The following is a 26298-nucleotide window of genomic DNA, read 5'->3' as shown; positions in this document are numbered from 1 at the left end:
GACAGAGCGAGACTCTGTTTAAAAAAAAAAAAAAAAGTCAGCGGAAGAATTGCCTTTTTGAAATAAGGCTGTAACAATTGAACATCCATAGGCAAAATAATGAACTTTGACCTAAATCTCATACCTCACACAAAATTAACTCAAAATAGATCATAGATTTAAATGTAAAGCATAAAACTATAAACTTTTAGGAGAAAACATAAGGGAAAAATCTTAGAAACCCAGGGCCGGTAAAGAGTTCTCAGGCATGACACGAGAAGTGTAATCCATGAAAGAAAAATGAATAAATCAGACATCATAAAAATTTTAAAACTTTGCTCCATGAAAGACCCTGTTAACAGAATGAAAAGAAAAGCTGAAGAGTGAAAAAAATATATTTGCAAATCATGCATCTAACAAAGGACTGGTATCTAGAATATATTTTTAAAAACTCAAACTCAATGGCGAAAATCACAAAATTTAATTAGAAAATGAACAAAAGACATGAACAGGCATTTCACTGAGGAATTTATATAGATGGCAAATAAGCACATGAAAAGATATTAAACATCATTAGCCATTAAGAAAATGCAATTAAAACCACAAGATATCACTAACACCTGTCAGATTGGTTGAAGTAAAAAATTTGTGACAGTACCAAATGTTGGCAAAGATGTAGAGAAATTGGATCACTGATACATTGCTCCTGAAAATGTAAAATGGTATAGCCACTCTGGAAAACATTTCAGCAGCTTCTTATAAAACTAAACATGCACTTACCTTATGACCCAGCAATCAGACTCCTGTACACTTATTCTAGAGATGAAAGCTTTTGTCCACACAAAGACCTGTACATGATTGTTCGTGGCAGCTGTACTTGTAAAGCCCAAAACTGGAAGCAACAAAAATGTCCTGCAATTGGTGAATGGTTAGACAAACTCTGGTATATCCATACCATGAAATGCTATGCAGCAATAAAAAGGAATGAACTACTAGTATATGCAACAACCTGAGTGGATCTCCAGGACATTATGCTGAGTAAAAATAGCTAGTCTCAAAAAGTCACATAATATATTGTTTCACTTGTATCATACTCTTGAAATGACAAAACTATAGAGATAGAAAATAGATTAGTGGTTGCCAGGGGTAAGTAATGTTGGAGGGAGGGAAATGGATGTGACTAGTATGTGACAAGGGAGATCTATGCAATGGTAGAACAGGTCTGTATCTTGACTGTGTTGTTGGACACACAAACCCACACATGAGATGAACTGACATGGAACTAGACATACACATTGTGCCAATGTCGTTGTCCTGGTTTGATATTATATGATGGTTATGTAGATGTAACATTGGGGAAAACTGGGTGAAAGGTACACAGAGACCCCTTTGTAACATCTTGGCAACTTCCTGTGAATCTATAATTATTTAAAAGTGAAATGTTTTTGAATGTGTGACTCACAGATATATTTTGCTTGGTCTGTAGTGTCTTGACATTGAAAAAAACTTAATTGTTGAGAGATTTTACATAAATACCTGGATATCTATCTTCTCTTAAAAATTCATAAGACATGTAAAGTGGGCCCAAATTCCCAGGCTCCCCACTGCTCTTTTCCATGGGAGTCGTTCTCTTCCAGCTCAGGACAGTCCTCACCCAGGCCCCTGCAATCATTAAGCTACCAGTCTGGTCCCCAAAGGCATTTGAGTTTGCGGCCCCTAGTTATGCCTTTGTCCCTAACCCTGTGCCCACCTACTCTCTTTTACCCGTCTCCAACACAGCCATAACAAGAATCTTGCACATGACACCTCAGCACTGACCCCCTCCAGCTCACTGAAGATACTATCCTTCTCTTTCCTGTTGTCATCTCTGACCTTCCGCACTCATAGTCCTTGATCTGTTTGCTTTTGTCTCCTTGGCCCTGTTCTGGTTTTTGCCCCTATGGCAAGTTTGTAGAATGTTAACTCTGCCACTGGATTCCCAAACTGTAGTCAGGGACATATGGTATTCTAAGTGGACACACCACAGGTCGGGGCTCTCCGGAGTTTGTCTGGGCAAGAAGATCAGACACTCTCAGAGCTGACTGGGAGCTGAGCATGTGCCTCAAAGCTCTCTGTGGTCTTGTTGAGTAGTCTAGCATTCCCTTGCACACAGAAAATGCAATTTTGCAACACACACAGGACAACAATCATTTCTCTCTAGTACAGGACATTCTTGGGGGCATGATCCATCCCTCATACAGGCAGTACTGACATCTCCTATACCTGCTTTTTCCTTTTCCTTAGCTCTTGTTATAATTACAAAAAGCATTTATATTCATTTAGAATTCTGGAAAAATTACAGAAAATTTAAAGAAGAAAAGTGATCTACAACTTGACTACCTACAGATGATTACTGTTAACATTTTAGAATACTTCCTTCCAGTCTTTTTAAAATATTTGTATGTATACACTTCAAAATGGTGTAACACTTTCTATTTTGCAGCCTGCTTTTCTCACATAATTGTATATTATAGACATATTTCCTTTTTGATAAACACTCTCCTAAAACTGCAGTCAAAATCTACTTAAGATTAGATTTGAATAGGACTGCTTTGACTGTTTTTTCTTCATTATTTTCTTTTTAGAAGTGTCTCCTTCCCAACCCTGATCTCTCTCTCGCTCTCTCTCTCTCTCTCTGTTCTTGATCTCTCACTCCCTCTCCTTTCTTTCTCTCCTGCCCTCCCTTCCTCCTTTTTTCAGTCCCTCCCTTTCTTTCACATAATAAGTGAATCAAATTCACAGGGCTAAAGGTTATGGGGAAGCAGTGGGCCTGAAGAGGCAGTAGAATGAAGAGGAGGTGGTTTGGTGGGTAGAGATGAAAAGCTGCTCTGGGAATCAAAAATGGTCTGCTAAGCCAAGTGGCAAAATGAATTGTCCTACCCTCCTTTGTGTGTGAGTGAATGGAGCTGGAGCCCTGGGGCCAAGAAAGACTATTACTCTTTCCATTATGAAGACTCCAGCTGTGGAAACCCATATTTTTATTGAAAAAATATACATTCCTTTTTTAGGTGACACATATTTAGCTATTCGTTGAAACAGTGAGGCTAAATCAGTTTACTGAATCATAACCACCCTCATTTAGCAAGGACTTATGTGTGCCAGGCACTGTGCTCACTGCACTTTAAGTTTGTGCGGTAAAGCATAGTGCATAAGACGTGGTTTCTGGAGCAAACTGCTGGGTTCAATTCTCAGCTCTGCTGCTTACCAGATTTGTGACCTTGGGCGAATTACTTAACTCCTTTGATCCTCAGCTTCCACATCTATAAAATGGGGATAATACAAGTCCCTCTCACAGGATCATTTTGAGGATTTAGTGAATTATGGTGTGTAAAGTACCTAGAAGAGTACCTAGTCTACAGTAGGTGCTCTGTAAGTGTTAGCTTTCATTATTATTAATAATAAATCCTCATAATAGTCCCTGAGGGAGGTACTATTGTTATTCTTCTATGAGAAGTGACAAAACTGAAGCTTGAATGATTGCCTAAGCTCATGCTTGTTGCTAGTGAGTAATCAAGTTAAGATCTGTATCAGGCTGCCTCACCCTGGAGCTGGTCTTCTTATTCACAGTGCTATAGGTCCCCATCCTTTTTGTGAACAGAAGCTAATTTCCTGGTTCCCAAAGCCTGGTCCTGAGGCTGAGCAAAGGAGAAAGGTGGCAATGAGAGCCGGCTGCCCTTCTCTTGCCCTTGGCCACTGCAGCAGAACTTAGACCAAGGGAAGGCTAAGGAAAACAGCATCTGACCAGAGAAGCGGAGCTTGGAGAGATCTCAATAGATTTTGAGCTCCTGCTTAGGGACTGTGGGCTTAAGCCCCCAAACTTTGTGACTTTCAGACACTTTGACCTGTTTCAGAAGAACTGCTTACCTGGGTCTGATTTTCTCTGTCCAATTTGCAATGCAAACCCACCTCCCTGAGGCCCACATGGCCTTCAGGGCAGTCAGCCTCACTATGGCCAGAAAAGACAGCTGTCTCAAGGCTGGCCCCTTTGTTTGGGAGAAGCTGGAATATCAGCAGCAATCCCAGATTCATAGTGATAATCAGCTCCCTGTCTGGACGGTCAGGACTGAGCAAAATAACAAGTGCGGCCGCACCTGTTCTGGGGGTCTGGCACTGGTAAAGCAAGCTGCTATGAATGGCCCAAGCACCCACACAAGCAGCAGCTGCTGCCTGGAATCAAGGCTTTGTTAGCATAAGAATGGGACCTGCCACGCCAGCGAGCCAGTCAGCCAGCCAGCCAGTCAGTCAGTCAGCCAGCCAGCCAGCTTGCCAGCTAGCTTCCTTCTCCCCCTCCTCCCCATCTTGCCTTAGAACACCAAATGGGCCACCCTCATTGTGGGCAGACTGTATTTGTGTTTCTTTTCTCAACAGCACTGATTCATTTTTCATTTCTGAAGGAAAGAACACTTCCTGTTCTTCAGACATGGCCCAGGTAGAGGAAGACTCTGTAGATCTACTCACTATTCACAATGTTCTCATTCTAGGGCAAGGGGAGCACAGTACACAACTCAAGAGGCACACAGAACAGAGACTACAATGTGAACAGTGCTCCCTGGAGTTGTGCAGTGCACAGTCTGTGCAGCCCTGCTCCAGGGGCAAATATAGGCCAGAGAATTTCCATATAAAGGTCTCTAGTCTCTTGCTACTCAAAGTGACCTGCTACATCAAGAAGCATCTGGAAGCTTGTTAGAAATGCAGAAGCTCAGGCTCCACCCCAGACCTATGGAGTCAGCAATTTGAATTTAGCAAGATCTCCTAGTGATTCATACACGCATTAGAGTTTGAGATGTACTGGGCTAGAAAACATGGTCTTGGGTCTCACATTTTCTCACACTTGAAAATACTTGAGCTTTTGAATCAGAAAAATTATGGTTCAAACCTTAGCTTCATCGATTGCTAGGGGTATGACGGCAAAAATAATAGTAATAATATATTCATTGTGGGGATGAATAATAAAAAATGTATATGACAGTGACTAGCATGCTATTTGGCATGTGGTCATGTTTCAATGAATAATAACTCTTATTATTATTTTTCTTCCCAGTAAACAACACTACCCTGCTAACTTCAGATGATTCAGATGTTGACTTGCCCAGTTGTGTATCAGGGAGGCTCCTTTACTTCTCCTTATTCTCTGTGGGAACTTAAAGCAGTAAGTTTAAGTAATCATAACACCTCACGCTGATATAGCATGTTGAACTTTCGAAAGCATTTGCATAGCAATTATCTCCTAGCATCAAAGATTCAAGGTATCAGAACTGAAAATAATCCTAGAGATCACTTGGTTCAACATTGTCCTTTCTGTGTTCAAATGAGAATTGTTCAGTGACTTGCCCAAGGTCATACAGGAAGTTGAGTGGCACAATCAGCACTAGAACCTGATGAAAGACTAATTTTCAATTCAGTGTTTTACTTAACAGAAGTTTTAATAAGAATATTTGTTTAGGAAGAGATGACACTAGAGGTTTAGGTCAGTCAAGCCTGGGCATGGCCATAGGCTCCACTCACCATGAACATTCTCTGAACTGGACAAATTCAGGCAATTTTATAGCATGAGCCTGGGAACCACCAGATTTATCAATGGCAAATTTCCCTGTTTTTAGGTAAGAGTGTGCATTTTCCCCTTTCCTGGATGCAGATGAAAAGCCTACGGCCGAGCTTAATCACAGTTTGGAAGAGTAAATGAGGGCAACTAAGCTGCCCTGAGAATGAAGAGCTCACTGGGAATTAGTTCCCATGGGGATCACAGCATGAGGACTGGACAGGATGTCTTAAGGTTCTCCCAGTTCTGATAAAGGCAACAGAATTTCATTTCATGAAGTAAACATGTAAAAATCTTTAATTCAATGGAGTATTCTGAGCTTTTAAATAGGCTCTACAATCACTCAGGAGTATATTAGACATATATTAAGTAGAAAATGCAAATTATAGAACTATGTGCAATTTCATATCTGATGCTGACCAGGGATAGTGCCTACATCAAGGCCATGGTTGTTCTTCAGGCAGAGTTCCATATTTCATGTATATAACAAGCACTAGTAGCTCTGAAAGGTAGAGAAAGGGCCTTACAACACACAAAAGTTCACATCAAGCTGTGAGAGGCCTCATTCTGGGCCTTGCAACCAAATGAATACATCTGGAGGGGATAAAGTTCCTGGACACAAGGCCTGTGAAGCTTTCACATTCTTGATGTCAGAGATACCCTTCTGTTCCTGATAAATACTGAGTGTGTTAGTTATGAAGGTCCATATCAATGGCATTCAAATTTTTCTTTTGGCTGTAGAATTTTCACTCTAATGGAAAATATCTTCAGAGGTCAGGATGATAAACAGATATAAAGCACAGCTGTCCTAGTTAAATTAGAGACTTGGCCCTGTTGTGTGTCCTACTCAGCCTGCTGCCCCCAACTTCACTCCAGAACACACACAGGGATGCATGAAGTATAACTTGAAAACCACTGCTATAAGTCCTTGCGAGTCATTAATGATTAATGGCATAGGAGCAGATAAATAACAAGGTAAGTTTTGCATGGTGGAAAGATTATTCAGCTTTGCAGGACAGCTTGAAGGAGGTTGTTATAATGCCAGGAAATCCAGTTAGGAAGATATTGTAGTGGTCCAGATGAGAAATGATGAGAATCTAGAGATGTGGCAGTCAAGATGCAAAGGAGCAAATAGATAACAAAGATTTTAGAGACAGTCTTGGGAGGATTGGTAATTGTAGAAGGTGAGGGAGATGAAGGAGGAATCTTGGATGACTCCACTTTCTGGTTTGGTGGAGTCAGAGTATTTATAAAAGGTCAAGTTAAGTTTGGGACACATTGACTTTGAGGTTCCTGTGGAATTCCCAGGTGGAGACAGTCCATAGGCAGTCTGATAAACAAATCTAGGGTTAAGGAGAGAGATCCATAGTGAGGGTAATATATCTGGGAGTCAGGAACATGTAGGTGATACTTGAAGCCAAAGGCATGTATAAAATTGCTGAGAAAAAAATGTGAAGTAGTAAAAAGAGATTCCTCATATTTTTCCAAACTCATATTTCAGGTCTGGGACAAGGAAGAAGAACTCAAGAAGCTGCCAAAGAAGTAGGAGGTAAATCAAGAAAGAATACTTTCATGAACTCCATGAAAGAACAGATTTTCAGGAAGACAAGCAGTATAAAATTAATGACTCAGAAACACCAAATAAAGAAAAAGACTGAGAGCTATTCATTAGATTTGTTACTTGGGAAACCACTGGTGTCCACAGCAAAATGTGTTTCATGAAAGCAGAAACCAAATTCCAGCAGACTGAAGAAGTGAATGGAAGGTGAGAGAATGGGATTGGCTAAAGACTCCTTTTCTTCAAGAAGCTTGGCTGTGAAGGGAAGAAGAGACATAGGGCAGTAGCTCCCAAGTGAGAATCTGGAGTTGAAGAGAAGGTTTTTAAAGACAAAAGAGATTGTAGATATTTTGAAAAGAGCCAGTGGCAAGATGTTGAAGAGCTACAAGAATGAGGAAAGTTTTGGAAGTGCCAGAGGAGACAACAGGATAAAAGTGGACACAAGTACATCTAGGTTGGGGTAGAAGGGCAGGAACTTGGGGCCCTACAAGCTGCTATTTTCTCTATGAAATGGGAAAAGAAGTAATCTTCTAGGAGAGATGGAGACAGAAGTGAGGTTGAAGCCTAGAAGAGGGTGGTGCAAGTTGATTTAACGTAACAGAAAAGTGACATGTAGCTTACCAAGATCACTTTGTAAGATTTCCAAGCAATTTACAGGGAGCTGTTTATATTTGGTTTTCTGCTCAAATGTTAAGGTATAGAAAATGAAGAGGCAGATGCTGGGTTAGTTCAGAAGTTCTCAATCTGGTTGCTCATTACAATCACTTAGGGATGATTAAAATACCTATATCCAGACCCCATCCTAAACCAGTGAAATCAGGTATCAGTATGTTTCTAAGCATCCCAGGTCATTCTCATGTGCAGCCAGGAACAAGATCGACTAGAATGATCTATGGTTTGGGTTTTGCTAAACCACTATAATATAGGGTTAACTAGGAAAAAAATATTGACACATGCGAATCGCTGGAAAAGATGCACTATGGAATTTAGGAGGGAGAGGGAAAGGAGGGAAGCCAGGAGGGACTAACATCCAAGAAGACCTCTGTAGAATCAAGAGATGAGAGATTTAGATGAAATAAAAGAGAAAGTATAATTAGCATGAAAAAGCTGGATATGTAAGCTCTCTCAATTAAAATACTAGAGTTTAAGATTTCAGAGGTAGAACAGTTCGCAGACAAAATCCAGGAGCTGGCAATGGGGACAGGTTATCAAAGTGGAGTAGAGATGAAAGTGAGTGGAGATAACTGATATCAAGGAAACTTCAAATAAAAGTCAGACCCTATTCCATTCCATACCCAGAACCCTCCCCTCCAGTGAGTGGTTCACTGTCTCATTCAAAGTAAGAGCCAGCATCCTTACAATTTCCTGTAAGGCCTAATAAGACCTGTCTCCATGTTACCTCCTTGACCTCACCTTCTAACTCAGCTTAAGCTAGGCTTACTTCCTCACAGCCAGGTACACTCCTGTCCCAGGACATTTGCACTTGCTGTTCTCTATGTTTATAACGCTCTCCCTCAAGATATTTGCAAGGGTAGTTCAGTGAAGCCTATTCTTGTTGAAATTTATTACTTTACATTTAAAATTGATCCCTCTCTCCTAGCATTCCCTCATCCTCTGCTTAAATTTTTCCATAGTGCTTATTAACATTTATTTGCCCACTGATTGATTGATTATCTCCCTCACTGACACCTTTCTGATAATGAGCTTCTTGAGGGCAGGGATTTTGTCCATATGTTCACTGCTCCATACCTAGTACTTACTTACAACAGTGCCTGGTACATAGGCACTCCATAAATATTTGTCAAAGTAATGAAGGAATTGTAAGTCCAGAATGTTGGATAGATTGTCAACAAAGCGACTAAAGTCCTCCAGGAGAAAAACAGGACTTAGGTTGGAGAGGAAACTGATAAACCAAGTATTAAACATTTAGGAACAGTGTGGGTACATGAGGAAGACAAGAGTTGATAAAAGAAAAGAGTGGGCAGTATAGATGCCATGACACTTCCAGGGAGCATTGATGTAATTTTATTTTATTTGAAAACCAATTTATTTTTTTAAAAATCAATGAATGTAGTTTGCATTTAATTTTGTTATCTGTTGGCGTTTTTTCCTTCTTTTTCAGGATGAACATAAAAGGCCTAAAAATAGTTCTGGGGAAATCGGAGAGTGTGGCTATCACCCCTCAGCTCTGTAGAATGTGCAACTCAGGAGAATGAGCAGCTTACGCTTGATAAGCTGCAAGAGAACTGATGTGTCAGTTAAGGCAAGCAGGTACCAGTGGTGTGAAAACCTGACAGTACGTTAGTATCACCTGGAGTAGCTCTAAAAAGTATGGAAACTTAGGTCTCTCTTCAGGCCAAATGAATCAGAATCTCTAGGGATGGGGTCCAGGCTTCAGTACTTGTTAAAAAGCTCCCTAGGTGATGCTAACATGTAGCCAGCACTGTGATGTACTGAGGTAGTTTATACTACACGATGGTGAAGGACCAGGGGAGTTTGTTGATGTGCAACATAGATCTCAAAGGATACAGACTGAAAGCCCGAGAAAGAGGATAGAGTGTAAAGAGAAGCAGAAACATGTATGAGGATGAAAATCCCCAGGAGAGGAAAGGAACTTACATTTGGGGTAGTGGCAGAGGATGGCACAAATGGAGAAGCATTATGGGGAATTAAGATGTCTTGAAACTCTGAGTAGACCCTTTTGGGAGGAAATCATTGGAGTGAAGTTATCCCAGAGTTAAAACTAACTGCCTAAACAACTCAGGCTTTTAGGCTACTTCTAGTCTTCTGCTCTGCCAATCCTGAGCTAGCCTACACATTCCCATGAGACCATTCGTCTGTGACTCCATAGCCTGTACTGCACTGCTGAAGGGTGTTCTGCAGAGCAAATGTATGTGCGCCTTTTGTATCATGTTCATACAGCAGGAGTTATTCAAAAGGTGATTAATGATTGAATGAAGTTCAAAGTCTATATCAAAGAATATAAGTCATTGAGTATGTCACATTTGTTTTTTAAAAAAGCATAATCCAGAGTCATGTCCCATGCCTTGGCAAGAAGAGTAAGGTTGAAAGAGAAAGGAACCTCTTCCCTTAGTTAATCAATCAGTCAGCATTTAATAAATTATATCTTGGGTGCCTTGGGGAATATAGAGATGAGTAAGACACAGAGCCACTGTCCTCAAGGAGCTTAAAACTTACCTAGGGAGAGAACAAATGCATTCATGTTAATTATCATCCAAAACAAGGTAATATAGCTTATATGCTAAATGAGCATTTTAGACTGAATATGGCACAGGATGAGAGCTCAACTCAATCTGCTCCAGGGTACTTTCCCATGTACATAAATGGACATCATTCATCACGTTATTCAAGCCAAAACATGGAAATCTTCCTCGATTCCTCTCTCCTGTTAGTCCCTATATACAGTCTAGTAGTAAGCCCTTTTGAAACACATGCTGCATTTGCTCTTCTCTTCATGGCCACTGTCACCTCTAGTCCAGGCCATCACCATCTCTTTTCCTGGACTACTGTCATGGCCTCCTAGCTTGCCCCTATTTCTCTTCTTGCCACTCTTAAGTTCCATTTTATATAGTGGCCAGAGTGATATTGTAAAACTATGAATTACATTACCCTGATTCTGCCCGTACTTCACTGATTCTACTTCAGTGGCTTCCATCTGCTCTTGGCATAAAAAGGGAACTCATTACCATGACCTGCAAGGTTCTGCATGGTCTCCAACCTCATTGAGCATCACTTTCTCCCGGTTCACTATCTCTTTTAGTCACTTGAATGTGGAAAGTACCCACGTCAGGGTGTCTGTACAATTTGCTCTCTCTGCATGAAACACTCTTTGTTAATATTTATTCATGTTTCAGGCCTCAGCTTAAATGTCGTTTCCCCCAGAAAGGCCTTTCTTCATGCTCCCCAACCATCTCAATGAAGTCTTCCCTGCTATTGCCTCTCATACCCTATACTTTTCCTTCACAGCACTACTATAATTTACAATTACGTATGTCTGAGTTTATTTGTTTAATGTTTGTCTCCTCCATTAGAACATAAGCTTCCTGAGGGTAGGTTTTATGTCTGTTTTGCTTATAATAATATTCCAAATGTCTAGCACATTGCCTAGTATATAGTAGGTAATCAACATGTGTCCTTGGGATGAAAGGACGAATACTAAAGGAATGAAAGAAAGAAGTGACATGGTCTGAGAAGGATTTTTAGAGAAGACCAAGTAGGAAAACACCATGAGCAAGGCATGAAAATTTTTGTGCCTCTACCATAGCCTGATCCCAGATATCCCCAAAACAACCCAGGGTAAGAAAGATTCACCACTCCTCCTATCACCAGCCATGGCCAGGGTCCTTGCAAGATTCAAAATGAGCAATGTCTACTGTACCCAAGCACCTAGTGAGGAAGTGGAAAGGGGTGATGAGGAAGGACTTGTAAAAGTACATCCAAAGTCCTCTTGGGTCATGCAACCCTTCTGAATATTTCATAAGTATCAGGATTCTCATCCAGCCCTTTACTGCCAGAGGCCTACAGATATCTCTATTGGTAGTAATAATGCCTACCTCATATGGTTATCATGAGGATTAAATGAGAAAAAATATATAAGGCAGCTAGCACAGTGCCTAGCACATGGTAAACATTCAATATATGTTAACTGCTATTATAATTGCTCCTCTGTAAAACGGGGATAATAGTGCCTGCCTCATAGGGTTTTTGTGACTATTAAATGAGATAATACATGCAAATGCTAGCACAGCACCTAGGACATAATAAGCACACAATAACTGTTAGCTATAATTTATTGTTATTCATAGAAGTAAAAGTAGCAGAAACAATAATATGATATAGTTCAGGCAAGAAATCATGAAGGCCTGAACTAAGGCAGAGACATTGGGAAATCCAATGAGGTCAGAATTTCTCTGAAATGGTCACTTTGGGGCCCCAGAGATGTGGATTAATGTATAGAGAAAGGCCCAGAGATTAGTACACAGCCAGTGGTGAGTAGGGCGGGTTCCTTCGTTACCAGGCTGAGCTAGGTGATGCCCTGGGAGGAGGCCCTCCACAAAGCAGGTCCTGTCACCAGGGCTTAATTCCCAGCTCTATTGATCAGGTAGGAATTGTCACTATGGCAGCATCTGGTTGCCTTACTCAGCATATTATTTGGGGAGGAGACGAAGGGCTCTCTGACCAGTTGTCTTGGAGGAATGTCAGAAGGGAATATATGGCTGGTGGAGCCTACAGGGGAGGCGTGGGGAGGGCAGTGACAGAACTTTGTGCTTCATGGGGCCAGGTTCCTGTGGGAGTCATAAAGCAGGGTCTGCTTTGTTCCCATTTTTGTCACTGCGTGAACCATTTTCGAGGTCAAGGAATCAGCTGCTCTCCATAAGCAGCCCTTGTGCAGTGCTTTAGCAGGAAGCCCCCTCAGTCTTGGGGCCTTGCCATGCTAAAAGGCCATCTCCTCTACTTAACCCAAACAAGGGTAAATGGGGATAATAGTACATCACAGGCACCAGAAATATTTCCTGGGGCGGCAACCAGGCCCATAGGTGGTCCAGATATAGAAAAGCAGGGACCAAAGGATCCACAAGGTCTCTGAGGATGGCAATCGAATGATAAGAGCAATAGCTTATTGAGCACTTCTGTGTACCAGGTGGTGTACTGAGAACTTTGCAGGGATTATCTTATATATTCCTCAAGAAACCCTAAAAGGTAGCTACTGTTATTATCCCCATTACACAGGTGAAGAAACAGAGGTTTAGAGAGGCTAAGTGACTGTCCAAAGTGCCTGAGCCAGGATTCAAACCTCTTCATGGAGCTTCATACATTCAAAATAAAAATAGTTGCCATAAATAAACACTATCTATTGGACAGACATAGATTATCTCTTTGATTCCTCACCACAACTCTGTGAGGTAAGTACTAATATTACTTTTTCCATTTTACAGAGCCAAGGCAGTTAGGTGGTTAAGGAACTTTCCAAGACCACATAGCTAGGAGAAGGCAGAGCAGGGACTTAAACTTAAGCAAGTGATCTTTTAACCTTTACCCTACCCTCTCTTTTGCTCCAAAACAGCTCTTTTGCCAGGGAAAACATGAAGACATTCATAGTCGTATATCTTGGACCACTTTTCTTTCAAAGTAGTCTGTTTTCAGTGATCTGATTCAAGTTTTCCACAGAGAAGGGAGAATTAGAATCACTGCAGATGGAAGAACTGAGGCCTAAAGAGGCAGAGTGACTTATCTGGCATTAGACACGGAGCAAGCAATTGAGGCCTTACAAGACTGTAGTTTCTTGGTTTCTCCTTTTCTTTCCTTTTTTATCAAGAGACAGGGTCTCACTCTGTTGCCCAGGCTGGAGGGTAGTGGCACAATCACAGCTCACTGCAGCTTCAAACTCGTGGGCCTAAGTGATCCTCCCACCTCAGCCTCCCTAGTAGCTGAGGTGCACTGCAGGTGCACAGCCCCATGCCTGGCTCATCCTTGATTTCTTGATGCCTATTGACTCTCATTACTGGAAACGGCAACAAAGAGGACAGATACTGCAGAAAATGGGTGCAAGTCCTCCCCTGAGGGCTCCAATTGGAAGGGAATTTTTAGAGAAATTATAACCAATAGAAGATCTTTCTAGGAAAGAGCTGTGGAAAAGAAAACAAATGGTCTGTTTTTGTGCAGTGATGTTAAATTGCTCAATGGCCTATACTACAGTCAAAGTGAAAAGTTGGGCTACTTCAAAAAGGGCATTAGGTTAGGGTTTAAGGATGGACTTGGTCCCATACGTACAGCCTGGAAATTGCAGTGCATGCTTTGGTTATGTTCATGAGTTTGAATCATATCAGTCCTAGATCAATGAGTCTGTATTGGTGGATGCCAAATATCCTTTGCTGCATGCTGCAAGTTTGACAGTGAGAATCAGACAGGAAGAACTCGAGTGAGCTGGAAACCCGGTAATCCAAGCCAACAACACTGTTGTTCAAGTTATTCTGCGTCTTCCCCCTTGTTGTCTTCCCCCACCCAGGCCCCCTTTAGCTGAAAACATCCAGGAAGTCACTCCCTGCCTCCCAGAGATCCTCTATACCCTTGGCACTAGTCTTCTGCTGGGAGTAGGAGGAGGAAAACAGAAAGTATGTTCCACATTCCCATGATTTGTGAAACAAACAATAGTCATGGGGATATCAGGAATTTATCTCTCAATGACAATATTTAGAGATTTACTCAGTTAACAATTCACAAAAATCAAAACTAATCTCTGAGTCCCACCCCTACAATGATACACAATAATTCTGGCAAATTTTGCTGCCGTTAAAATGAACCTCCCCTTTCCTTCCTGGTCTTTATTGTTGCTTCAAGGCTCAGACTGGTCACACCCAAGAAGATCTGTTGCTTCATACATTCCCCTTTGGTGTAACACAGTCTTATTACCACAGGGAACCCTTAATAGCAGAATACTCTGTTTAACCATTCAGACCCCAAGACCAGACAGATTCACTTTGCTGCTCACCATCTGAGGGAACTTGTGCAAATCACTTAGCTGCTCTGAGCCTTAGTTTCCTCCTCTGTGAAATGGAATGCTAACAGTATTAACCTAACAGAATTGTGGAGAAAATTAAATGAGACAACACATGCAAAGAGCAGTGCAATACCTGACACACAGCAAACACTTAATAAATGGGAGCTATATATAAAAAGAAGTGTTTGCTCTCTCTGAAAGTTTGCCTTAGAGAAGCATTTTCCTAGCTCCAACTACTCTCATAATGAAGTAAAGGGTTGAAAGCTGGGGCAGAAGGAAGTAGTGGAGCAAAATGGTGTACATTAGTGCTGACTCCTTTCTTTTTGGCATTTAGAAGGTAGGATGGTATCGAGAGAGTGCCTATGGTGGAAGGAAATTGGATCAGTGAGATCAAGGGGAAGTGGGAAAAACCCACTGCAACACTGTGAATTTAATGAAGGGAAGAAGAACAAAAGTTGAAAAAGTCACAGAGGGAATAGAAGTTTGAAATAGGATTCAAAGGAAAGCTTGGACCAAAACAGTCTAAGAGTTATAGAAATCACTGTGCCCTCTCTCAGTAATGTTTCTTCTCAAAGTATTGTGCCAAAGGACTTGAAATATACTTATTATTGAATGTCTGGTCAGTTTGTTCGTCCAAACTCGCTCTTCTTAAAAAGAACACTGTGCTCTCCATTCACCTCTGCAGAAATCAGTCCCAGGGAGCTAGGCCAAAAGCCAGCCTCCTCGAGTGTAGTTTCATATCATAGATTTCTAAGCCAGAGCTCCTAGGTGACCTGGACTTCCCCACTTTTGAAAATGGTTTCATTCCCTCACACCAGAAAGCACCAGGAGATCTTGCCTCCTGAAAGTTACCTCTGGAGGGTGTTCCAGTCTTCTCCCGAATCACCTAAGAAGCTAGTTAACAAATAGATTTCCTGGGTCTACCCTTGGAGTTTCAGATTCAACTGGTTGAAGTGGGGCCTTCAAAATATATTTTTAAAGTGTCCCCAAGTGATTCTGTCACGAAGCAAGCTTTGACTTTGGAGATGAGAATGCCTTGTTTAAGGTGAAGGAATTGCAATATGGATTATTGATTCCTAAGGATGCTCTCATTTTATATGTCAGGAATCTGAGGCTCAGAGACATTTAAGCTCTAGTTCAGGGTCACACAACTAATTAATAACAAAACCGGAACTCGAACCCTGGACTTCTGCTTCCCAATTTAATGTAAGTTCCATTTACTGACTCTCTTTGCCTCTTTGTTAATGAGGTTTTTATTTTTGGATTAAGTATGGAGTCAGACATCTCTTCCCAGTTCTAATCAGAGTTAAAAAAACAATGTTACCTTTGCAGAATAGTTCATTAGAAAAGAAAAACATGATAATTCCCAATTCTACTTAAAGTAGCAAGCATAGTTTTAAAAAGAAAGATGACCTTTCCTCTTATAACCATCAAAAAGTATAAATATATCATGTGATTTATGCGTAGAATCCTTATTTGTGGCTATGATGTTTCAATTTTAAATTATTTGGCAATTAAAAAGAGAAATGCTAGCATTAAAACAGGATATTCATTAGCATAAAAACTAAAACCACTTTTTTCAAGGCAGCAAAATTTGATAATTATATTATCTGGCCATCATTTCCTCGGTGAACTATGCTTACTCTAGTCCAAACCCTTAAAAAGGAGGAAAAAAAGACAAATATTAGACACAATCTAAAGTCATTTGCCAAATACCAAGATTTTGAGGTAAGTGGAAAACCACAACTCATAAATGTCAATAGTTCAAGTAATCCAAATTATTCCTTTGGGGACAATAATCCACCCATCTTCTGACAGCTCAAAATCATCCCTGGGGTGGGCTGTGTCAGTACCGCACTAGGTAAAGTGAATGATGGGTAAGTACAAAGGGCATTATTAAACAAACCAAATTGGGAAGCTTCACTTTAAAGGCACCTACATATATCCCTAGAGGGGAGAAGTTGCCAGATTTTTAGCTAGCAAGTGTTAGGAGGTATGCCAGAATCCTTTTCCAGCAGTGTCCAACTTTTGGAGCATTTCTCCTTTCCAGATGTGTTCTCCATCTGTAAAATGGGTAAGCAACAACTATCACCACTTTTTCATGTTTCCCCATTGACCTGCCACCTCCAAAGGATTTTAGGCTGCTACTGTGCTCTTCAGACAAAAGATATTCATATGCTGCATAAACTAACACTCAGATTTCCGTCTTCTAATCCACAGACCCTACCTTTGGCCTAAAGCACACACCAAAATACCCTTGACCATATCTGGATACTGGCAGAAAACAGGCACAAGAAGATGAAGCAAGCCCAGGCAGAGTGAGGGGAAAAGCTACACCACTACTCCCTTTGCAGAGGGTGACATCACTGTTTATTTCTGTTAGAATATCTTCTCATGGGAGGACCTCAAACTTGTCCTCTTTGCAGGAAACCAAGTTAGATAGAAACTGATTCCTACTCATCACTCAGCCTTCAGAAAGTTATGGAACCAATCTAGCTGACCTCAGAGATCAGTGAAGATGCAGCAGTAGATTTTTTCCAAGTGTCTTAAGATGAGCTACAGCTCTAAAGTTCGTTCATCGTTGCCTGTTGATGCGGATGCTGCCAGCAGAGATGACCATAAATGGTCATTCATTTCACTGTGAATTTAGAGGAATTTAATGTTGGAAAATGCTTTCGACACAGTCCTAGTTGAAAATGAATTAACGAGCATGTTTACTTAAATAATTGAAGGTGAAACATGTATTACAGGTGTTCCATGTGCAGTTAGGGATTTCTGCTCCCAGCCTTTCCCAGCCTTTCCTTTCCTCCCAGTCAAGTATGAATTGCAGCCTAGCATTTGATTTAAGAGCCGAAACCTGAATTATCAGAAGACATCAGGAGGAGGGGGAAAATGTACTTGTATACACTGTAGTTGGAGTGTAACTTGCTAGAAACATTTTAGAAAGCAATTTGGCAATATCTAGAAAAATATTAACTGAAAAAAATCTAATCCTAATAATTTATCTTAAGGAAATAATGAGCCAACTGTATATGACGTAGTGCAAGGATATCCAATTGTGGCATTGTTTGCTTATAAAGGAATAGATTGAAAATTGTGATTTTTAAAAAAATCGTAAACATTTCTGTACAGTGAAAGATATCGAAATCAAAGTTAAAAGACAAATGATAAACTGCTTAATGTATTTGCAACATAGAGAACAGTTAAATTGTTACTATCCAAAATATTTAGAGATCCTCGTTATCAGAAGCAGAAAGAATAACTCAAAAGAAGGAGACCTAAGTTATCAGAAGCAGAAAGAACAACTCAAAAGAAAAACAGGCAAAGGATATGAAATGGCAACACAGAAGAAATACAGATGACCAAAAAACACATGAAAAGATGTTCAACCTCACTAGTACTCAATGAAATGCAAAGAGAAGGGAGATTTTTTCTTCAGCCTTCACATTGTCTAAGATTAAAAAGATCAATAATATCTGAAATTGGTGAGGAAGAGTGTGGAGAAATGGCCATTGTTGATGGGAAGGTAAATTGTGATGGCCTTTCTGGGAGGCAGTTTGGCAGGCTCTATTAAAATAAAAAATGTGCAAATCAAACTCCAAACCAGCAACTTTACTACTTTAAATTTATATGACAAAATTGCTCACAATGGTATGCAGAGATGTATGTACAAGAAGGTACATTGTGTCAATATTTAATAATGTAAAATTAATCAAAAATAATGCAAAAATTCATCAACAAAGGTTGGATTAAAGAGATTATATTACAATTATATAATAGAATACTATGCAGTTATTTATAAGAATAAAAACACAGGGAGGGGAACATCACACACTGGGGCCTGTCGGGGGTTGGGGGACAAGGGGAAGGAGAGCATTAGGACAAATACCTAATGCATGTGGGGCTTAAAACCTAGATGATGGGTTGATAGGTGCAGCAAACCACCATGGCACATGTATACCTATGTAACAAACCTGCACATTCTGCACATGTATCCCAGAACTTAAAGTAAAATAAAAAAAAAAGAATGAAATAACTAGATGTATACTGGCAAGAAAAGATCTTCAGACATATAGTTCAGTAAAAAGCATTCTGTAGAACAGTACATGGTCACATCTTTTATTATTTTATGTACATGAATATATACATGTGAATATTCATAAAAACATGCACAACGTGATACATACCAACCTGTGAACATGGTGGGGGATCAGTGTTGAAGAGACAAGGAACACTCTACATAATATCTCTATTTTTACAAGTAAGAATGAGCGTGTGTTCTTTGATAATAAAAATGCTTTTGTAAATAAGAGAGGCATGCTGTGCCTCTCCCCCACAACGTCCAGCCCCTACTCCCAGCCTTTAAATGTGTCCTTTTCAAGGACACAGTGTTCCAGAATCCAAGACAACTTCTAATACCCAAAGCCCTGAGTTTTTGGTATTTAGATGTTTGACTAGGGTAAGAAAGCTAGAGAGAAGTGAAAGAGTTGTCTCATTCTTTGGGAAGAATTTTTATTTCATTTAAATATGTCATGATTGCCACCCTTTCTGGACTGACTGCCTCCCCAGTCCTCCCAAATTTCCCAACTGCCTAGCTTCCCCACTTCATTTTCTTTCATAAGGTTGAAGGAAGGGGACATGGTTAGCTCACTTCAATTTCTTTTCTATTTTTTTCTTTTATTATTATTATTATTATTATTATTATTATACTTTAAGTTCTAGGGTACATGTGAATAACGTGCAGGTTCGTCACATATGTATACTTGTGCCATGTTGGTGTGCTGCACCCATTAACTCGTCAGCACCCATCAACTCGTCCTTTACATCAGGTATAACTCCCAATGCAATCCCTCCCCCCTCCCCCCTCCCCATAATAGGCCCCAGTGTGTGATGTTCCCCTTCCCGAGTCCAAGTGATCTCATTGTTCAGTTTCCACCTATGAGTGAGAACATGCGGTGTTTGGTTTTCTATTCTTGCCATAGTTTGCTGAGAATGATGGTTTCCAGCCGCATCCATGTCCCTACAAAGGATACAAACTCATCCTTTTTTATGGCTGCATAGTATTCCATGGTGTATATGTGCCACATTTTCTTAATCCGGTCTGTCACTGATGGACATTTGAGTTGATTCCAAGTCTTTGCTATTGTGAATAGTGCCACAATGAACATACGTGTGCATGTGTCTTTGTAGTAGCATGATTTATAATCCTTTGGGTATATACCCAGTAGTGGGATGGCTGGGTCATATGGTACTTCTAGTTCTAGATCCTTGAGGAATCGCCATACTGTTTTCCATAATGGTTGAACTAGTTTACAATCCCACCAAGAGTGTAAAAGTGTTCCTATTTCTCCACATCCTCTCCAGCACCTGTTGTTTCCTGATTTTTAATGATTGCCATTCTAACTGGTGTGAGATGGTATCTCATTGTGGTTTTGATTTGCATTTCTCTGAATTCTTTTCTATTTTTATCTCAAATTCAGGATTCAATTCCATTCTTTTACCCATAAGAAATTCCACTCTACTCCCTGTCCCTTGTCTATTTGGCACAAAGCTCATCCCAGCATTTCCATTTCCCTCCGAATTAAGATTGACAATTCCACCTCTGGGAATCTTTCATATTTAGGGAGCTTCTATGAATGACCCTAGGCTGTATACCAATACCAACAGCAAGCAGAGCAGGAGCTCTCGATCTACAAGGCCCTGAAATTACATGCACATGTCCGTGGATGAGAGGCCTTCTCTGGGGAGTGCATCAGTAGCTTTCATGACTTTCAAGGGGATCCTTGGCACACAAGAAATGGTTATTAATCACCAAGGTAAAGGGACTAGGATGATCACATCATCCACCATGAATCTTGGGCAGAATATCCAGTTCTCAGGTTACCAACTGGGTGCTTGGCTTGGTGAATCAGACAACTATACACTCAAGAGAAATGGAGAGAGAGAGAGAGAAGCATGGTCTTTTAGGGCTCCACTAGAAACCTATCCTTATACTAAAACTGCTATGTGAGAGCCCACACTGCTCAAGACTGGACATGACCTCCAAGTTCCACCAAATGAGACAACCCTCACTCCCCTGAACTACACAGGAAGGCAGCTAAGTCAAAGAGAAGAACACTGGGAGGCAGCAGATCTGAGTTTCAACTCTTAGAATGACTTCTGTTCTGTCATGTGGTAGCTGTGTGACCTTGGACAACTCACTTCACTTCTTCCATCCTCATTTTCCTCATCCAAACATAAGGTTTACAATAGAGAAACTTCCATAGGCATTTGTAGCTCTACCATTCTATGAATGTCCCCCACTGAACAAGCATCTCCACTATGCACTCCAGAACAGAGATTAACTTCACTCTGGCGTTACAGCATCACACAGTCTTAAAGTCACATGGTTCTCTCTTGTGGCTAACAGAAATCCTTCCAATTACAACTGAAGCTTGCTGCTTTCATGCAGAGAAGAGCTAATCTGAGTACAGAGTACTCTAGAACCAGTAACCCGAATGCCTTGACATTCATTTTGGGGTAGAGACTGAATGCCTTGTGCATCAGTCTCTACCCCAAACCCAGTTTGCAATGATTATCAGCCATTAAGTCTCAAGAACTCCATTATCCTTTCAAGGCAGTTTGTAAAGAAAAAAAGGTTCCGGGAATTAATAGCAGTCAAGGGATCCAAGAAGGGTCAATAGTCACATGAGTGCTATTTCCTTTACCTTTAAATTTCCTTAAAGATGGCTTCAGCTTCCCATTGACAAAACGGACCCCTGAAACTGTTGTTCAAGAAGCGTCTCTTGTAAACAGGACTCCAGACCAGGTTGGATGTTGGAGATACTGGAGAGAAATCCTGCACCAGCTAGCTTTCAACATGGCCCTTTACAACTGCTTCTGAAAGACAATTAGTCGAAGGATAAAAACAACTTTACAACGAAACTTAATTCCTAACTCCAGGGTTCTCTAGTCAGTAGTGTATGTTCAGGTTGATGGACTTTTTCTGAAGGCTGTACTGATGATGCCTCTGGACCAGGAAATTAAAGGTCATGCTGAAATTTTCAGAATGTGAAAGGAAATAAACCCAGAGAACTGAGTCAGCCAAGATTGAATGAGGATAGGTCTCTGCAGTAAAAGCAGAGCGGAGAAATGAGGCAGTCTGCCCAATAACTCAGCAGAAAGACAGAATTTGGGCCTGCATTATCAGGATAATTGCCTTAATTCTTCACTTCACTTTAATAATAACCTTGAGTTTACATAGAGCCTTTCTTCTAAGCAGCTCAAAATACTTACAGAGATATTATCTTAGTTGTCATCACACCATCACAGTCAGTGAGAGTGATGATGATTATCAGCCTCATTTCACAGAGTGGGGATGGAAGGAAAGCCTGGAGGGGTAAAGCGAGTCATCCAAGCTTACCCAGCAAGATGCCGACAGCCTCTGAACTCAGAACTCAGCGGAGAATGCTCTTACCCAAAGAATGTTTCTCTCAACACCAGTAGAACCAAATGCTTGTTGGAACACCAGACTCTGTGGGTAATTCCATCTGAGAAATGCTGCATATTTTATACTCCTGGAGAGTCACAATATTCATTAGCCTAGTAAAGACTTTTAGAAGCCCTGCAGTAAACAAAGCTGTTTATGTTTAAGTAAGAATTTCCAAAACTTAACTTGACCACAAAACTCTATGTGTTTGTGTGTGTGTGGGTGGGGGGAGGTGTGCCCTACTAACATTCTATGGGACTAGTCTTCTTTAGAACCTACATCAAAAAACACTTTCTAGTAACTAGACAGACCTGAGCATCAACACAGCTGACAGATCAATTCCATTACAGTCCAAGCTTTGGAGAATGTATCTTAGAGATACTGCCTGATGCCTTCTGGTATTGACAGCCAGTGAACAAAGGACCTTTATGTGCCCAAAGTACCCTAGGCCATCAACTCCGCCCGCAACAAGGTATTGTCCAGATGAGGAAAGAAGTCATTCAAGCTCATCTACTTCTGTCATTCCTTTCAAATAGAACCCAGGGCTATTTTTGGTCTTCATTTAAGGGGAGAGGTGCTCCAGATGGATGCTGATCCATGTTCTCAGAACCCACACTCTTAACTAGCATAATTTTGTGACCACCAGGCATTTCCAGTAAAAATAATCAGTCTCTTAGTCTCACTCCTAGTGCCATTTATCAGTCTATGAATGCAATCAGCACCAACACAACAAAACAGGAGATTCAGAATGTGCCTCTGTTCTGGCTTAATTGCAAAAGTATTAGAGCAGTCATTATATATCCATTTTAAAACTAACACACAGCACAGAAATCTTGTACCATTGTTAATTACCAGTGAAACTACTAAAAGTACCTAAAATGTAAAAATTCCTCAAGATCCCATTCAGGTTAATTTTTATTTTATGTACAGTTTGAATGATAAAAGATCACAGCCTATGGATTTAATACTCATTACTAGCATTTTCATATTTTCTTTCAGCATTTATTAAACCTCCACAGAATAAGAGGAAATTCCTGCATTGAAGTTGGTAAATTTTTGTGGAAAAAGTACATGTAATGCAGGTATACCTGTCTTTATCCATTCGTGGACTATCGGAAAAATTTCGTTAATGGATTTTTGGTTAAAAGAAATTCACTAAAGATCAGAGAGACATTGTTAATTAACATAATCTGATTATGAATCATTTTGTAAAGCAGCAAATTCTGCAATGTAAATATTGTCCATTTAGTTCATTTGCCTTGCAATCTCACATTTACATATATCAGATTTGTTTAAAGCAAAGCACACTAATTAATAAATGAGCCAGATGTTTCCTAAGATAGAGATGTGTTGTGATCTTTATCAATCTGCAATACTGTTTTTTTTTTTTTTTTTTTTGGATGTGCCACCAATCATCACTCCAAACCAGAAAGAACCATTCTGAGTTTGTTGAGAATTTGGCAGTCACACCTCCAAGGACTCCCTGCAGTCTCACTTAACTGTGACCTCTCTACCTTCATACATGCCATTCTTTTAACTTAGGATACCATTTTCCACTTAGTAACCTGGTGAATTAATTCTTCAAGACTCAACTCAAATGTCACCTTGCCCATGAAGCCTTTCTTGATCATAACCCCCATTCCCAATCAGGCAAACCTCCCTCAGGCTCCCACAATACCCTGCCTGCCCCTTGTCATACTTTAATTGTCTGTTTACATGCTCTATCTTGCCTACCAGATTGTGCACTCCCTGTGAGCTGAGATGATGTTTTATTCATTTCTATACTTTCAATACTTGACATTACTAACACATAGCAGGTATGCAAAAAATGTCTGCTGTTTGATTAATCACTATCTTTAGCTGTATATTTTTGAACCCTGAATAACAATGCTTTATGAAAACCACAAATAAAAGTGTCAAAGAGAAGGTTTAGCAGTTTCGTTCACTTTTTATTGATCTCTTCTTTCTTTGATTAAAAAGTGGCCATACCAGTTCATACCTTATAATTCAAGAAAGAAAAAAAAACACCTCTATATCAAATTCATGACTAACACATAGGTGCATTTAGTTTGTTCTTTTTAGTTCAAACATAGAACTACATCCTAACACACCACTAACTTCATTGTAGTAAGTAAGACCTGAAGAAATTATTATCTAATTTCTAATTAAAATGGGTGTGGGAAGGCACTGCAGGGATCACTGTAAGAGCTTTGGATCCTCATTGGCTGACAGAGGAAAACCTGCTAAGAAAGTTAGGGATCTTTGGGAGAACAATAACGCTATCTAGTAGGGCTTGGTCAACCTGGCTCGAAATTCTGCATCTGGAAAGTCCTAAGCAACAGTCCCAGCTGGGGCGATTTCCATCACTTTGAAAACGATCATTATCCTTCCAATGTGGGCAGAACAGGTTGGACCTGATCCACCTGCGTGTTGCTGCAGTCTGGCTTGGCATGGAATGAGACCCAAGGACATGTAATGCCAAGAGTAGCCCAGCCCCATGGCGCAGACACATACACACACACACACCACTACAACTCGCACTCACTGAATTCCACACAAAACCCACACCATCTCCACGACACACACCACTGCATTCCTGTGTGCCGTCACATACAGGGAGTGCCCTCTCACATTCTCTCACTTCCCTGGTCGGCCCGACCCACACCCCACATTGCTGGCGGACTGCAGCCTAGCCTGGAGCTGGAAGCTGATGAGGACTGGTTTTGTTGTATGTAACAAAGCCCCAGGCACCCAGGTGCCCCGCTGGATCTTCTCCATCCATCTCTCCCCGCCCCCATCCCTGAGCTCCCTGAACAAGAGAAAGCTCAGCCCGGGGAAGTGGATGCAGGGAGTGGGGACGCAAAGAAAGAGAGCTTCAGGGGTGGGCGGGGGCAGGAGTCCGGGCAGCTTCAGTGCTCTCTCGCCATGAACCAAAAAGGAAGGCGATCTGGCAAAGGGAACCAGCTGCCTTCCCAACCTTTCGCCCTCCATCTATTCATAGAGCAAGACTGAAAACTGAGAAATAATCTACCCTCCCTCCAGCCCCGTGCCCTCCCAGCGGCTGTTGGAGCCACAAGAGCTCCAGCAGTCCGCAACAAAGCGCCCCCCCATGCACAGACCTGTTCCAGCCTCTTCTTGGTCAGAGCGAAGGACAGCGGCAGCCCAGGGTTCTGCCCTTCGCTGCTGGGCAGGAGGAGCAGGGGATGGGAGGAGGAACAGGAACTGGGGGAGGAAGGAGGACGAGAGGGGATAGATCACAGCCGCAGCGGCGGTGGCGGCGGCGGTGGTAGGAGGAGGAGGAAGAGAGAAGGAGGAGGCTGCTTCGGTGGCAGCTGCTGAGGATGCTCTGGCGACAGGCAGGGCTGGGTACGCGGGGTGCGGGCTCACGTGCGCCCCATGGCCGGGGGATGCGCGCGCGTCTGGGTGTGTGAGAGCATCTGGGTGTATTTTGACTGTGATTATTCCAATTAAGACCTAGTCTGGAACTTGTGGTTCCTGCAGCCAGGCGGAAGTGAAACCCTTCCAGTCTCTCAAGCCTGACTGTTTGGGTCAGGGGGATGGAGGCTGTGGGGAGCGAGGGCGGGGAGAAGGTGCCCGTACCCCTTCCTTCAATCTTCTTTCTGGGCACTGGTAACTTGCATACACACATATCTCTGAAAACCCTATAGCCAAGGAGAAAGGAAAGAGACCAAGGACAGTTACCATCACCATCACATTGCATTGAGTGAGCACTCACACTGTGCTGGGCACTGTCTGGACTAGTCAGAATATAATTTCTGTGCTCACTGTGATCGACATTTATGAGTTGGAGTGCCTGTAACTTCATACAGCATTTACATCCTACCCTTTCTCCTCTATTTCTTTCCATTGCAATATCTCTCTCCCTGTAACCAAGTGGCATAAAATTGATTCTCTACTTTTTAGTCAGTTTATCCAATCAACATTACCCTGGTCCCTGGCTTCTCTAGTGACAAGGGGTCACCTAAATTTCTTGCCATTTTTCCTCTAGGAATGGGGTACTCGGTTTAGATGAGGACCAGGACTGGTTTCTTGGGGATCAGAGGGTTGAAGCTCATCACGGATCCAGTTGGAGATCCAGTTTGAACCTGCATCCCTAAAGCTAATGTAAGAAACCAATTGTCAGAGACACAAACTTCCCTCATGATTCAATTCTTGGTGTTTGGAGCCCTGATGAA

The 26298-nt window shown here is 41.3% G+C and overlaps 1 protein-coding gene across 2 annotated transcripts in view; it reads right to left on the bottom strand.

Moving 5' to 3' along the window:
* The window catches only part of PAK3 (p21 protein (Cdc42/Rac)-activated kinase 3), a 285967-nt gene extending 260361 nt beyond the window's left edge, over positions 1 to 25606 (bottom strand). The window contains exon 1 of one of the 2 annotated variants that reach the window (XM_011951690.1): positions 25222 to 25606. The gene's annotated coding sequence lies outside the window, so the exon portion shown is untranslated. The remainder of the gene's footprint in view (positions 1 to 25221) is intronic. The other variant, XM_011951689.1, reaches the window with a different exon arrangement.
* Positions 25607 to 26298: the final 692 nt, after the last annotated feature.

This window comes from Colobus angolensis, unplaced genomic scaffold (assembly GCF_000951035.1).
Source record: "Colobus angolensis palliatus isolate OR3802 unplaced genomic scaffold, Cang.pa_1.0 Scaffold324, whole genome shotgun sequence".
NCBI lineage: Eukaryota > Metazoa > Chordata > Mammalia > Primates > Cercopithecidae > Colobus > Colobus angolensis.
Note: the sequence above shows the minus strand (reverse complement) of the source record. Positions and strands in the feature narration are given on the sequence as shown.